At 37.3% G+C, this 15,142-nt stretch overlaps 1 protein-coding gene and 1 pseudogene across 1 annotated transcript in view; both read left to right on the top strand.

The window, feature by feature from the left end:
* MBOAT2 (membrane bound O-acyltransferase domain containing 2) overlaps positions 1 to 15,142 on the top strand; it is a 184,336-nt gene that overhangs the window by 138,212 nt on the left and 30,982 nt on the right. The gene's annotated exons all lie outside the window — the stretch shown is intronic.
* Positions 6,323 to 6,773, top strand: LOC123237025 (annotated as a pseudogene).

Genomic DNA, 15,142 nt, shown 5'->3' with positions numbered 1-15,142 from the left:
GGGGCTTGTGCTAGGGTACACTCCCATATTCCTGGATGATGTGAGTAAGGCTTTGTTTAATTCTAAGTTCTGTGACTATGACTAGGCTCTACATTTACAGGAATTGTCTACCCCTGTCTATTATTGTAATTCTGGCCCAGGCTGCCTGAATGCTAGATAGAGCATGAGCTGTATGGAACCTTGGTCAGGTACAGGTTGCCTAGATTCTGGCCCTTGTCTCTTGCCTTCTCTAGGTCCCCTGAATCCCCCAACACTGGGCACTGCACTGGCTGTTTCCTGCTGCACTTGCTATAGAACACTGTTATATTCCTGTCTGCTACTGTGCATGGGGATGGGGCAAACCCCTGAATCATTTGTACTGGGTACTGCTCTTGCCCTATTTCTGTTTCAGATTGGCCCCCTGGATCACTCACTTTGGTCATGGATCTCCCCATACCTCTTGCCACTGATGGACTCCTGGGTCATTTAAGACTGTCTCTTTTCTCAGTTAGGGGTAGGGCTCCTGGGTAGCATGTGCTGGGCACTGCCTGGCCCATTCTCAATCTTTGGGTCTGGCGGTTTCTTATTTTTACTTTGTACTTAGTCTAGATTATCTCTGTTTCACAATTTAGCAGTATGATACCAGACCTATTTTGATATCCAGGATTGAATAGAGTAGTTTGTAGCTGATTCTTTATCATTATTCTTCAATATGCATTTTTAGAGCTTTTCTGGAGTATTTGTGGGATATGGGGTCTTAACACCGTCATCTTTCCACAGTTTTTTCCATCTGCTTTTCATTGTATTATGATGTCATACTGCTTAGAATTTTCAATCTTTCTCTTCTGTATTGTTTTATAGTGAATTCTTTTCTAAACCATTGTTGTCCCTGATGGCTGAATCTTTTTTTGATGAAAAGCTATCTCCCAGTTGTGGTGGTTTCTTGGCCCTTTTTTTTTGATGGTCTTCTTGTGGAGACTACTATACATCCATTTGGTTTTCCTAAGAAATGACACAATCTGAGTCTTTAGGATCCTTACTTTTATCAATTTCACCTTTAGGGGGAGGTTACTAACTTTTAAAAAGTGATCAGGAAAAAAAGTGATCAGATTTGAGTTATTTAAGTTACATAACATTTCTTTTGCCCTTTTTGCTAATTTGGCAATTAATTTTGACCTTTAGCCAGTTGATTTTCCTAATTGACCGCAAATTAATAATTTTGAGTTAACTTCTATCTATTTATTCTCTACTAAGATATAGTCAGTTTTGGAGGCAGCTGGGTTGCTCAGTAGTTTGAGAGCCAGGTCTAGAGATGGGAGGTTCTGGGTTCAAATTTGACTTTAGACACTTCCTAGCTTTGTGACCTGGGGCAGGTCACTTAACCCCTATTGCCCAGCCCTTTTCACTCTTCTGCCTTGGAACCAATACATAGAATTGAATGTGAGGCTGAAGGTAAGAGTTTAAAAAAAAAAGATGTAGTCAACTTTATTTTTGTTATGATGACTATACAGTGTGTTTTATTCTAGTGTTCACCATCTCCCTTCTTGAAGAGAATCTACATAATGTATCATTGAGACTTTTGAGTATTTTGTTTCATCGTCCCACTTCAGATTATAGTATAGTTTTCACCTTAGTATTTTCCCACTTATTCGTTGAAGTCATAAATATCAAAATATACATAGACTTAGTTTGAAAGATATTGTCATTTTCTCCTTACAAATGATCTAATTCATCTTCTAATATGGAAGTTGGTCCAAACCTGCAGTTTATTTATGGTAGTCTATTTAGCTTACCTTCCTTAGGAGCACTCTAGGGCGAATTGAAGAAGCATTAAGTGAATATTGTATTGGAGTATAAGATAACATTCTAACAGTTCCTTTGTTGGCCTCTGAAAAGTGAATATAGGAGCTATTTCTCCACGTAGAAGCAACTTTATCATGTTCTTTGATTTTATCTATAGGGAAAATTAATATCTATGGCAGCAACTCATTTATTCCAGTACTGTAAGGCTCTTATTCATTGAGCAAAGATTGTCCTTTAAAAGTACTAATAATGAACTTAAACTTTTTAGACAGTTTCAAAATTGATTCTTAGCACAGTTTATCTACTTGTCCCTCTCCCCCTACCATCATCATAACAGTGGAAGAAGGGATTATTTCCTGTTTATCTCAGATTCTTATGGTGCCATTGCCAAAGATTCATTGGCTCACAGTCACCTTTCTAATGAAGAACTTTTCTAATGAAGAACCTCTTCAGATTGCGCATATAATGTGTTGCTAGGCCAGTATTTGAATTTTTTAGCCTAAGGTGCCTACTGTACCATGGCTAACATTCCACTTTTCTGAACTTCTAATGATCTAGCATCAGCCTCATGTTGTCAGGAGTTAGCAGAAGAATGATTGTGTGGACTGGCAATACTAACAACTCATATTTACATGATATTTGATTTGCAAAATATTTTCTTCAGAGGAACTATTACAATAGGTGGGCTTTGTATTATTATCATCCCGGTATTTAAAGCTAAGGAAGTCAAGACTTAGAAGTAGCTTAGTGATTTTTGTCATAAAGCTAATAATGATTAAAACCAGTACTGAAATTCTGTTTTATGGCTCAGGTTGAATGTTGTTTCTGTCTCACCAAATTGCTGGGCCCTCCTTTATCTCCTAAAAGAGATTGTAGGAGCCTCTTTGTAATGGCAGTTTTGAGATTCAGAGAATAACCAACCCAATTCCTGGTTTTCTGCAATTGTTTTTTCAAGAGGCATTTATCAAAATGCAATTACCTCTTTCTTCTGAATAAGAGGGAGAGGGCAAGCACTCTAACAGTAAGATTGTTGTCACTGCAACAAGGCAAAGTTACACACACACACACATGATAAAGGACCCCAACAAGCTTTGGGATAACATTTGTGACTGTGCTTATCACAGTGCCTGGCACATAGTAGGTGCTATTTAAATGCTTATTTTCTTTTTTTCTTAGGGGCTTTCCCTGTGATAGAGGTAGACTCAGATAAGCAGGTACATTTCCTTATCCTATCTTTCTTTCTAATCTCCTCACTTTGAGAGTCTTGATTTACAAGTGTAGAGAATCGTTTTAGTTGTCTGTCACCACATCATAGTATACTTGTTATATATTGAATGATTTTGACTTTGTTGAGATCCTAGAAGCCCAGGCTTCTCCCTGAAACAAAGATTCCTTTTTTTAAAACACTGGTGCTGTGAGCCCTGGAATACCACAGTCCCTGAAGACCTCAAGTGGAGGTTCTTCCAGACTAGTGATGAACATGAGGCAGGCAGTCAATAAACATTTATTAATCGCTTATTGTGTACTACATTATACATTGTGGATCCAAAGAAAGGCAAAAACAGCTCTGGCTTAATTGAATGGGAGAGACAATATGCCAAGAACTATTCATGAAAAATGTCTATACAAGATAAGCTGGAAATAAATAAAAAAGAGAAGAGACTAGAAATTTAAGCAGGGTCAGAGAAAGCCTGATTTTTACTGAAACCTAAAGGAAGCCAGGAGGTAGAGATGGGGACTTAGAGAGCTTTTCAGGCATGGGGGACTGTCAGTGAAAATGGCCAATCAGGAGATGGAGTGTCTTGTTTGAGAAATAGCTAGGGAGCCAGTGGCACTGTATCACAGGTTCTCCAGGGTACGGAGATAGTGGGGAGGGGATAGAAGATATAAGGAGAATGGAAGGATGGCCAAGTTATAAAGGGCTTTGAATACTGGAAGTTTAAAAAAAATCGATCTTGGAGATGATAAGGAGCTGCTGTAATTTATTGAATAAAAGAGTGACCTGGTCAGACCTTCACTTTAGTACAAACACTTTGACAGCTGTGGGGAGAAGCTTGTGGCAAGGAGATGCACCATTAGGCTATTGCCATGGTTCAGGCATGAAGCAATGAGGGCCTATCCCAGGCTGTTGGCAGGTGGCGGAGAGAGAAAGGAGACATATACGAAAAAAATTACAAAAGTAAAAATCAGCAGTTCTTGGCCGCAGATTAAATATGAAAGTAAGAGTGAGGAGTTGCAACCAAGGTTGCAAGCCTGAGAAGTGGATGTTACCCTTAACAATAATGCATATATTTCAAGATATTACTACTTAGAATTGTACAGGAAGAAAGCTGCCCTAAAGATATTATCATAGCTATCAATAGACATTTGAAAAAACTTCTCCTAATTATTTCTTATTAGAGAATTGCATATTAAGGCACCTCTGAACTTCCACCTCACAGCTATCAGAGTGGCAAAGATGATAAAAAGAAAAATGTTGAACTTTAGAGGGACTATAGCAATAGATACATTGATTTACTCTTGGTGAACCTGCAATTGAGTATAATCATTCTGGAAAACAATTTGTATTATACATAAAAGGTTACTAAGCAGTCCATATATACCCTTTGAGACCTGCCTTCACCACTGCTAGACCTGTTACTCAAAAGAGATCAAAGAAAAAAGGAGAGGATCCTGGGTGTATAAAAATATTTGTAATAACTCATTTTGTGACGGCAAACAACTGGAAACTAAGATGGTTGAACACATTTTAGTGTATGAATGTGATGGGAGCTTTATTGTGGTATAAGAAATGAGGAAATAAATGGTTTCAAAGAGACATCAGAGGGCTGAAATGAACTGATGCAAAGTGAAGTAGCAAAATTCTTACTTTAATATCAATATAATAAAATCAAATGATTCTGATGACTTTTATAAACTGAAGAATGAAAAACAGAGCCAAGGGAACAATTTATGCAATAAGAACACTACAAAGACAACACTGAAAGCTAATCATGATTCCAAAGGACTGAGGATGATGGATTTGGGATACAAAATGAGATATGCTTTTAGATAAAGCCAATGAGAGAATTTGTTTTGCTTTGCTATGCATATTTGTTACTTGGAATTTGTTTTCTTTTTTCCTTTTGTTCATTGGGGTGGGAATGGTATTGAGAGGGATAGGAAATAGATTTCTTTTAATTTAAAAATACTTTAGAAATAGGTTGTTGGGTGGTGCTACATGTATGGAGCGCAAGAGATAAGAGGTATAGAACCCACATAATCTACTGGTATCTATGCAGTATTTAGGGAAGGTCTCTGAACCTTAGAGAAGGCCCAACCTCCATTCCTGGAGGACTCACAGGAGAGTCATATGGCAGTAGAAGGAAGAGATGGGTAGTGATATTCACATGAAGGGAAATCCTATGATGAAAAAAAGTCATACATCCATTGAAATCCTGAAGTAAGATCCTTATTAGATTCAAAAGCCCTTTTTTAAATCTTTTTTTTTTTGTACTGGAGCAAGAATTACATTTTGGTATTTCTATAAATATCTAAATTCCCATCTTGTTTTCTGCATCTTATGTGCTGTGTTTTTTATTTTAGAGTCACATGAGTATTTGTTTTCTCTGTACTATAAGTTCCTTGAGTGATATGCCCTTTTCTCTGTTCCCTAAAGAAGCTTAAATAGTGCCTTACACACACACACACACACACACACACACACACACACACACTCTATCTGTGTATGTGTGTTTTTAAAATGTTGGAATTAAATGAGTGATATATTCATTTTGGCAGTGGTTCAAGTATTTGCTTTCTTAATGGTATTCTGGTATGAAGTATTTGTAAATATAATCAGAAGCCAATAAAATGTGTACTTTTTTCTTTTTTTCTTATTTCTTTTTTCTTTCTTTTTTACTAATTAGTTTATTTATTTAGAATATTTTTTCATAGTTATATGATTTTTGTTCCTTCCTTCCCTTCTTCCTTCCTTCCTCCCAGAGCTGACAAGCAATTCCACTGGGTTATACATATATCATTGTTCAAAATCTATTTCCATATTATTAATATTTTCAATAGAATGATTTTTTAAAGCCAATCAAATGTGCACATTTTTAACTCTCAGTCATCCCAGAGTTTTGAGTCTTCATATTTATAGGCTGTTGTGAAGTTCTTGAGTGAATTTCATTTTATCAATGCAAACACTCAAAGGTATAACTGAAAAGGAAAGACAAAATTTTTTGGATGTATTATTCTGATCAGAGCATCATGCAGAATCTTATTTGCACTGTACAATTATGTTCTGGTACAAGTTTTTGTGATTGTTTCCTTTCAGGGAATTTTTATGAAAAGAGAATGTTTCATGAGAATGCAGTGCAAAATGCAATTTTTCAATAAATGTATTATAAAATCATAGATACTTGTTTTTCACAAAATCAGTTTTCTATCAGTAGTGTTCCATGTTTGTATTCTCTTTTGTTGTTTTCCTTTTTAATTGGAATGTACTAGGCTTTTATTTTTTTCTACTGGCTTCACCATCTCCTAGTAAGTTGCCAAAATGACAAATATAAAAGGAAAAAGGAGAATATGATAAATGTTTTTTAAATCCTTTAGAAAACATGGTACTATCCTTTTGGCTCCATATATGTGAATGGATATCAAGGATATGGCCACAATTCAGTCAGGAATGCTCCCAAATGTTACCATGGAAAGACTGAATGTACCTGTAATGTTACTCAACATGCAATAGGCATTGTAAGCATACCGGTTAAGGACAAGATTCCATCCAAAAGAATTAATGTGGGAATTGAACATATTAAGCACTTTTAAGAGCAGAGAGAACTTCCTGAAGTGAAAGAAAATGATCAGAAACAGAAGGAATCTAAAGAAAAATCACCTGAGTTCAGCTAAAATGTCAGCTATCTCCACCCAGAGAAGCACACTTTATGAAAACCATTGGCAAGGAGCCTTGGCAGTTGGCAACAATCCTCTACAAATCTATAGCATAAATGATTATGAAGGAAATAAAAATTCTTGGATTACTTTTTTTTTGGGGGGGGGAATGTACTAGGTCACAAAATAAAGAAGATTCATAAAAGTTAAACATTTTCAAATATATGTGTGTGTGTGTATATATATATATATATATGCATGTATGTATACATATATATATATATCCACAGTTTATTTTGTTTGATAAAATTCAACAATTGGTCATAAGTTAATTCTTCTGGATTTTAATCATTGACAGGATCATGTATAATCAAGACGCCTGGCAATTGTTTTTTGCTTTTTTCTATTTCTAGTCATTCTGAACCCTGTTTGATAGTATACAACTGCTGCTCTGGCTGTTCCTTGTATTGTAAACATACCCAGAACTATGTTTAATCAATGTTTCTTGAGCCAGTAAATCAATCCAATAAACATTAAACCATTCTATATAAATTTAGGTACCTGAGGTTTTCAAGAAATGAAATAAAACAATTTCTGCCCTCAGGGAGATACATTCTTTTGGTGATTCAATTGACAGATAAGTAAATTTAAGGTACTCTTGAGTAGAGAAAGAGCATTAACAAGTGAAGGGCCCAGGGAAGACTTTACTGGAGTAAAAGTCCCTACACAAAGCCTTAAAGAAAGGTAAAGATTTTGACAAGTGAAGATGAGAAGTGGGGATTCCAGGCATGGGAATATAGTCAAATAAACAAAGCTAAGAGATAGAATTCAGAGTTACCTGCCTCTTGTTACCCTTGTGACCTTAGGTAGCTCAACCACCCTAGACCTCAGTTTCCTTTTCTGCAAAATGAAAGGATTGGACTAGATGGCCTCTCTGGCCTGTTCCAGCTCTATATAAGTGGTCTTATGACCAGCCAACATTGCAGTCTGGTTGATTCATAGACTGGGAAAAGGGAAATAATTAGATTAGAAAGGGCATTAAATGCCAGTCTGCAGAATTTGTATTTCATTTTAGCAACAGGAGGGAGCCACTGGAAAGTCTTTTGAGCAGAGGAGTTGTGGCCTTTTGGAAGGTGGATTGGGGCAGAAATAGAGGAAATAGGAGTATGTGCTCACCCTTGAGACTATTACAATTGTCTGGGCAAGAGCTGGAGGCCTGAACAAAGGCGGTGACCTTGGAGGAGAGGCCAGGGGACAAGTGCCTGAGGTGTTACTGGGAGTTAGGAAGAGGGGAGGTGGCAGGGGAAAAGTAGAGGAGAATTGGCGCTTCTCTGGGAGCCTAGGATGGAAAGGAAAGAGAGAGGCAAGAGAGGAAAGGATGGACTCTGCTGGGGCATGTCCCTTGGCAGCAGGGAAGGAGCCCTTAGAATTGGAAAGGCTGAGGCTGAGGACAGAAAGAGGTAGCTAACGAAAGTTCCTAGATGAGAAAGTGCCCTCACCAGCCAGTTACCATCTATTTCTTGTCTCCTAATTTATGAATATAACTAATGAAAAGGAATTTCACTTTGAGGACTGAATTGCTTTGCCCAGGGAGTGAGGGCCCCGAGCTGCATCTAGTTCCTAGGCCCAGATCCCACCCCTCAACCCATCCCCAACACACCCCACCCAGCCACTTCCCACCTGATGTTCTAGGCACAATATCAAATCAAATCAAAATATTAATAATCATAGGACTAGCCAACATTTATGTAGCATTTTAAGATTTGTAAAGTGCTTTATAAACATCTTTCTATTTTATTAATATGATCTATTATTAACAGGTTTTATTATAATATCACTGGTATTATCCCCATTTTACAGATGAGGAAATAGGCACAGAAAGGATCCAACCAGGGTCCCATAGCTAGTGAATGTCTTCAGGCCAAATTTGAACTCAAATCTTTGGGACTCCAGCTATGGCACTCTACCCACCGTTCCTCATCTGTGCCTCTGCCCTGACTTCTAGAAAGCGGGTGCCATTTTGCTGTCCCTTCCCTGGTGCTTTCCAGAGCCAGACTCCCTGGCCACCTGTCTCCTGTGTAGACCCACCATTAGAGTGGAAGCTGAGATTGTTCCCTTTTGTACTCGTGTTCTTAGCACTTCACACAGCAATTAGGGCCCTGTCATTCATTAGATCTGACACATAGTGTCATATGTAAAAAAAATAAAATTAATATAAAAAGATAACTTTAAAATATTATGGTTTTATAAGATTTATTAGTAGCCAATAGAAAATAAAGCCACGTGCCATGCTAGCTTAAGCTGTTTAAGCAGCCGGCCTTTTCCAGCTGCAGTATGCTCCCAGGAAGGAAGACAGGAAGCAGAGAGAATGAAAAACCAGCCCCTCAGTTTTTATCCTTCTGTCTATGTCATGTGTAAGGACAAGAAGCCAGTGGGTTCATGGGAAATGTAGTTCAAGGACCCCCAAATTTTCAATAACACATTTCCCCCCTGAGAAATGAGAAAGACTGGTCTCTCCAAAGGCTCTTGTAAATATAAACAACTTTTAAAGTACAGTAATTGGGGGATAAAAGGAAAAAGGACAAAACCAATGATTCAGTGATTGCTAGGCACATTGACAAAAAGCCAATTGGGGGCAGTCCCCTTTCCCTTTGACATAAAAGCGTACATTCAAAACAAATGCATTCAACCACCCACAGTTCAATCAACTGTACCCCAAAGTTCATTGTGGATCTTCTTGATACAGTGTAGGTCCTACAGGTATCTTCATGGTGCCTTCTCCAAACAGGTTCGTTGTCTGGATTCTGGGGAGGTAGCAAGTTTCTTATGCTGAAATTATTCTCAAAAGAATTTAAACTTTACATTATAGATTATAATACACACATACCCCCTGAGGAGAATTATAACACACATAAAACAACAAAAGTGAATATATCTACAGACCTTAATCACATTATTTATTTTAAACAAAGCTTCTTTTAAAGATGGTCTGAAAATATTTTCACTGTTAAAATAAACAGAACTTATTTGTCTAGAACTCAGGTTTATAAATCGCTTTTCTCACTACCCTGTAAGCAATTTCTAAACCTGAGTTCTAGACAAATGAGTTCTGTTTGTTATATGCAGAAGTGTGGCAAATAATCTTATCAGTTTTGGTTGTTTTTTTTTGTTTTGTTTTGTTTTACAGATATGGAAACAAGGCCAGGCATTTTGATAGAGTGGATAGCTTCATTGACTTGTGCTCAGAAAACTGAGTTATTATGTATTAAACATTATTTGTTTTGTTAAGTGTCATTATTACTATTTATTACTTATTTAATAAGGGCCAGGAATTGTGCTAAGCAGGAAGGATATAAAAAGGAGCAAAAGAGGGTACCTGCCCTTAAGGAGCTTACAGCCTAATGAAGGAGACAACAGGCAAACAGATGTATACAAAGCGAGTTCTCTACTGGATAAAGAGGAAATAATTACTAAGGGAAGCCCAGGCTTTCTCTTTGGAAGGGAGGATATTAGTTGGAACTTAAAGGAGGTCAGAGAGGAGGAGGGAGGATATTCCAGGCACTGAGGACAGCCAGAGCAAATGCTCCAAGCTGAGAGTTGGAGTATCTTGTTTGTGGAATAACCAGAACAGTGTCACTGGATCAGAGTATGTGTTTGGGAGCAGGGTGACAAAAGACTGGAAAGAATGAAGTGGCTAGGTTTTGAATGCCAGGCAGAATATTTTTTATTTGGTCCTAGGGCACTAGGGAGCCATGGATGGTGTGTGTGTGTGTGTGTGTGTGTGTGTGTGTGTGTGTGTGTTGTTATAAGGGGTTTAATCTAATAGGGTGGTAAAGTGGTTGTAATAAGGGAGTTGGCTAGAGGTAATAGGGAAATTAAGGCAGAGGTAAGGTTATAATAGGGATAAGGCAGGTAAGGGACTAAAGGTAGTGTAGATAGGGATAAGGCACTGTGGATAGGGGTTTGTGGATCCCTAAGGCAGTAAAGTGGATAAGGAGGGTACAATAGTGGAGGTGGTAAATTGAGGTGGTAGGAGAAGTAAGGGAATGACTGAGTTTAGGGAATGTAAACAGGGAAAGAGTTGCAAGGGAGAGATTGAGGTATTTTGGATAGGTAGCTACAGCCTGGGAGACAGGTTTGAGACAGAAACACTAAAGGGAAACAGACTGAGCCCTTCAAGTGGGAAGGGCACTTCTGCAGACATAGGTTAGGGCCAGCCAAGAATGGCTTGAGACTGACTAGAGGGCTTTCTACTCAGTTTCTCAGGTTCACAAAGGAAGAGTCCAGAAGAAGTATTGAGATTACACTTCCTCCGAAATGGACACCTCCAAATCCCTTCAGGACCCAGAGACAATATTATTCCTTTCTTCCCTTCTCCCTCTCTTATCAATCAACTAATGAACTAGCCAAAGGTTTGATTAAGTGACAAACAGGGTTTATTGAGTTTTAGGGTTGATTGGAAGGGATAGAGGGATACAAGGTAACTCTAACAACCGCCTAGAAAAAGCTTCAGGAGGGGGAGGGACACAGGAATGTAAAACTGAGAAAGGACCTGCCTAACTCAGCCCCGAGAGGTTTTTTTTTTTTAGCCTATAGGGTTAGGAAAGTTGGATTCAATGATTTAAGAGATAATTTGTAACAAGGGTAAGGCCTATTTGACTACGGGGAAACTAAATCTACCAAGTTTGAAAGCTAACACCCAGATCCACCCTTCTTTCAGAAACCCACAGAAATTCAGGAATGGAAAATGATGATTGGGAATAGAGGAGGTTAGGGAGATCCAAAGGAAATAGTTAAGCTAACAAATTTTAAGAGAAAAGCTGCAGAATATAGGCCAGGTTTTCAGTCCAAAGATAGAGCTCAGTTGACCATTCTACTCTCCTCAAGTCTCCAGGGTCAACTGACTAACCTCAGGATTCTAAACCCTTTTCAACTGTCAGAAACTCTGCAGTAAGTCTTTGCAGGGTTAATATGCACCCTTTTGCACTACTGTGTGTGTGTGTGTGTGTGTGTTGACACCATATGACCTGAACTTGAGGAAAATCACTTTAGTGGCCAAATGGAGGATGAATTAGAGTGGGGGGAATCTTAAGGCAGGCTCAGGTGTGACATGGTGTAGGCTTCTGCCAGAGGGTAGCACTGTTAGAAAATAGAAGTGAGCATATTTGAAAGATGTTGCAACAGTATAATTGGCAAGTCTTGGAAATAGCTTGGAAATGGGAGGGGGGTGTTGAGAGAAAATGAGAAATCCCAGACAACTCTGGGATTTCAGACCTGAGTAACTGGAAGGTAAAAGGGAAGGTTGGAGGAAAGAAGGGTTTAGGAGGAAAGATAATGAATTCTGTTTTGGATATATTGAGTTTAAGATGTCTGCTGGACATCCAGTTTGAGATGTCTGAAGGGTAGTTGGAGATTCAAGCTTATTATATGCTTATAGGATTAATTATTATCACTATTTCCTTGGAAAAGTCACAGTCTGTTTTTTCATATGTAAAAAGGAGAACAATAGCACCAACATTATATGGTAGCTGCAAACCTAAAAGTTCTATATAAATGTGAGCAATTATTATTAAAGATATTTGCTTGAAGTCATTCACTTAATAATTGTCAGTGCAGGATTTTAAATTTTGCTAGAAGTACTGATATTTGTTCATGGCCCCAAAACCAAAAAGCAAAAATGGACTTCTTATGAACTCATAAACCTCTGGTGTTACCAGGGAAGTTTTTTTTTTTTTAAAGACAGTCCTGGATTTGAGTATTAGATTAAGTTCTAGAACATGAACAAATTACTCCTTCAGTTATATTTTTTTTAAATGATCTTAAAGCAGTAAGTTATTTCAGTAGCATCTTGCTAAGTGCTTATAAATGCTAAAACATTTCCTTTGAAATGTGGCTTCCTGTGTGTTCTTCTGTGATTATTTTAAGAATTTTTTCCAAAGTACTTTCAGTAGCACTAATAACCTGATGCTTTTAATTAACCATTTAACATATACAGTACTTAATAATCTACTTAATAATGCAGTTATTTAACAAATAGAATGGAGATGGTAAAGGAGACTATCATCTGTGTTCCAGCTCGGTGTACCAATAATAATAATAATAATATCCGTGAAACTACTATGAATTATGTTTTTATAGCTGATAATAAAAGAGGGACATCGGAATGTTAACTTCTTAAAGATAGGAGCTTTTTTTTTTTTAAATATCCTTAGTACACATAGTAGATGATGTTCAGTTGTTTTTTATTTGTGTCTGACTTCATAAACCCATTTAGGGTTTTCTTGGTAAAGATAATGGAGTGGTTTGCCATTTCCTTCTCCAGCTCATTTAATAGATGAGGGTTAAATAACTTGCCCAGAGTCATACAGATAGTAAATGTCTGAGGCCAGATTTGAACTCAAAATCTACTCAGTAAGATGAGTCTTCCTGACTCTAGGCCTGGCATTCTATTGTGCCACCTAGCTGCCCAGTACTCATAGTAGGTGCTAAATAAATGCTTATTGGGTTGGAAAGATAGTTTATTTTGATTTTGTGATGTGATTTTTATCATCAGTTTTTAGGACTAAGAAAAAGAGAAAAATATTAGCATTTAGAGGAAATTTTGCTGTTACAGCTAGTGCATAACAAAAGAATGATAAAATCAGATAATTTTTTTTGGTTCAGAATTGTTTTCATTGTTTTAAATCCTCCCTAAATTGAAAATCTCTCTTAGCAATACAGATAATCAGTAAGCAGTTGGTATTTGAGAATCACCAGGGATATGCCAGGATAAGTGACTTGCATGTGACCAGATGCTATTATATATCATAAGTGTTACTTGACTCCAGGTCTTCCAGATTCTAGAACTGACCTTTGGATACCCCTTGCTGCTTCCTTAAAAATGTAGGCCGTATCATGTGACCTGCAAAATGTCAGAGGAGCTGTTTTCTTAAAACCCTTACAATACCTAAACATAAAAGAAATCATATCAGATATAGAGTAATTTATAGCTGAATCCACCACATAAGACAGAATCCACATAGCAAAATAAAAATCAGATGACTCAACCACATGGAATGTCAATAATTAGAATTCTCATTCAGTGTCTCTACCCCTAAACAATTCTATAAGCCCACCACACTGAATATAAACAGTCTGGTAGTCTTGAAATCCCTTATAGCAATGCTTATGTCTTCATTTTGCTCCTTCGACCTGGCAAGAATTGGCAGGCACTGATTCTGCCTCATTATTTAAAGAAAAGAAGAAAAAGGTAAAGTGACTAGAAGGAGAAGGGAAATGGGAAGATTGGGTAGGGTGGGAGACATGCCACAAGTTGGAGGGGATGAGCACATCTAGACCAAATATAGGCAGAGGATGTCCAGGTAGGGTAGGGAACATCATGATTTTAAGGACATTGAAGAATCAATTCTAAAGGTGAGAGAAAATTATTACCAAGAGTGGGAAAAAACCTCAGATAATATTATTGCTTTTAAAAAGGCAACTGAGAGAATGCCAGTAGCTATTAACTCATGTATTTGTTTTCTCATTTTATGGAATGTGTATAAAAATACTTTACATATGCATTGAGTACATCTTTTATGTGGGGGTTATTAATTGAAAGAGGCAGGTTTTCACAAGCTTCAGTGAAGATGAAGTTTTGGAGTAGTTAATTTTGAGTCCTTTATTCTAATTATTATTATTATTATTCTAATTCAGCTGTTTATACTATTATTTGTGATCTTGTACAAGTTGTTTCATTTCTGGGTTTTATTTGGACTAAAGGGCATCTAAGACCCATTCTAGGTAAAAAATTTTGATCCTATTATATTCCACATTATCTCAAACAGCTGACTTAAGGATTCAGAGAATACAAGTTGACTAAAGTTTTTGATTCATTAGAGTGAAATGTCATCTTAAAGGCTGTCTTCCAACAAAGTATTTCCCAGGCATGTGTGAAAATTGTACAGGATTCTCTGAAATATGTCACAACAATAACTTTTTCCCTTGACCCTTTGATCATTAATTTCTGTTGAGATATAAAATAGATATTTGCTCATCAAAAGGTGTGTTTGCTACTGTCCTGGAAGAGTTCTATAATAAGGTCCCAGTTGAAGGTTAAATCCACCAGATACTCCTTTTAGAGGATGACATTGTGCTAGTTATGTAAAGCACTGGAACATGGTAGAGATTTCTGGATGAAATATATAATACCTCAAAAGAGTTTGGCATATTCAGTAATATACAAAGGGGAAACCAAGGCAATGAAGTATACCTGTTGTCCAGACAGTGGTTTGCAATTGAATAACAGCCTGTAAAGCTCTTTCCAGTGTTGTATATGTTAGACGGAAGTTGAAGCTGATGTAGTAGGGCCCATAATTTAATAAGAGGAGAGGAGAAAGTCAAATGACTTTTGAGAATTAGAAAATTCTTTTAATGGCCCCAAGCTTTTCTTTAAGACAAAGCTGCATCTTTTTAATTCTGCTCTTCCCCTGGGATTGTATGGCTA

Source organism: Gracilinanus agilis, chromosome 2 (genome assembly GCF_016433145.1).
Source record: "Gracilinanus agilis isolate LMUSP501 chromosome 2, AgileGrace, whole genome shotgun sequence".
Taxonomy (NCBI): domain Eukaryota; kingdom Metazoa; phylum Chordata; class Mammalia; order Didelphimorphia; family Didelphidae; genus Gracilinanus; species Gracilinanus agilis.
Note: the sequence above shows the minus strand (reverse complement) of the source record. Positions and strands in the feature narration are given on the sequence as shown.